A 1,616-nucleotide genomic window follows, 5' to 3' on the forward strand; every position below is an offset into this window, starting at 1 on the left:
GTGGTATGATTCTCGCTTAAGGTGGGAGAGGTTCCGAGTTTCGATATTTGCTTTACTTGTGTACTCCACGATATGTGTCTCAAATGGAACTATCAAACTAAAACTTACACTATTTTCTTCTTTCTACGGTAATTGTGGCAAACCCTATGTAAATAATTTAACAGCAGTCTAGATCTAAAAGATATAATAATGATTATTGCTCATGGATTTCATTAACAAACAAAATAAATGAAATACTGATGGTACATTCCATAAAAAAAAACTTAATATATAGCCCATAATAAGGGCATTTGGTCTAGTTGTATGATTCTTGCTTTGGGTGCAAGAGGTCTTGAGTTCGATTCTCGAAATGCCACTCCAAAGANCAATGCACTACTTATATAAATTTCATCTATTGAGGCACATAGACTAGCAACTAAGAATTATAGATCTGCTACAAAAGGCATTTGGTCTAGTGGTATGATTATTGTTTTGAGTGTGAAAGGTCTCAAGATCGATTCTCAAAATGCCCCCAACAATATTATATCAAAATGAATTATGCAAGATAATATGGTTTTAAATGTGGCCACATAGGTTATCTATTATCACAATCCCAGAAGATGCGCCCAAATAACCGATGGGTTCGAACCGAACCGTGCACACTGAAAAAAAAAAGTTCCACGGCTGTGACTTAAATATCCTTTCTTTGTGGTATCAGTCATGCTATTTGAATAGCCTGAAGTCATAATAGCCTCTCCACCGGTTCCGAAGACTCCTTCGGCATCAATGTGCTCCAATGAAAGAGATCATACCCTTTCCTGAACCAGAACCGAGCATAAAACGTTGAGGTAGAAAGTCGAAAGTGAGCTCTTTTCGCGTATACGCAATTTCGAAGCCCAATTAGCTGACGGACTGTCTCCTCAACCCTGGAGAATATGAGTGCTTGGTAAGAGAGAATGTCGAATGAGAAAGACATTCGATTACGGCAACATTCGCAACTACCAAAGTGCACTAAACCTAGTAGAGATCTTCGACCTAACGATAATGGTACTTCAAGCCCATTTAATCAATCCTCTTTGTACCTTATTGTTGACTGAATCGAATGCACGCCAGGCCTAAATTCTCTCTCAGTCACCCAGAGATGAAAGGAAGATCAGATCTGAAGTTCACGAATCGAAGAGAAAGTGGATCTGAGTTTTACACGCTTTCATTTTCAAAAGCTCTGCNGAGGATTCCACTTTTCATACTCCTGCTACGAGCTGAAAGAGCTGGTAAGTTATCTCGCTAAACGAAAAGAAAAAACACATACGGGTTGACCTCTTTACAAGGTGCGGGGGCTAGCCAAAGAAGGTCAATCGAACTAGGTTAGAACCCTTGATCCGGTTCAACTAGGTTTTTCCATGCGAGAATGTATGCGTATCGATATCCTCTTTTTGTTTATACGTTTGGAGAAACGTGCTAAGCCCGCCTTTCTTACCAAGTGTGATTCAATCTTTCAGCTCAAACTTTCCTCTCGTCCGACGGAAAAGGTTGGATTACGACTACCTTTTCCTTTTCTTGCCGGAGCCAAGGGATCAATTAGTTTCTACCAAAAAGTTCGCTATCTATTAGTTGTCGTAATCGAATGTATTTCTCAT

The sequence above is a fragment of the Cucurbita maxima genome, unplaced genomic scaffold (assembly GCF_002738345.1).
Source record: "Cucurbita maxima cultivar Rimu unplaced genomic scaffold, Cmax_1.0 Cma_Scf00307, whole genome shotgun sequence".
Taxonomy (NCBI): domain Eukaryota; kingdom Viridiplantae; phylum Streptophyta; class Magnoliopsida; order Cucurbitales; family Cucurbitaceae; genus Cucurbita; species Cucurbita maxima.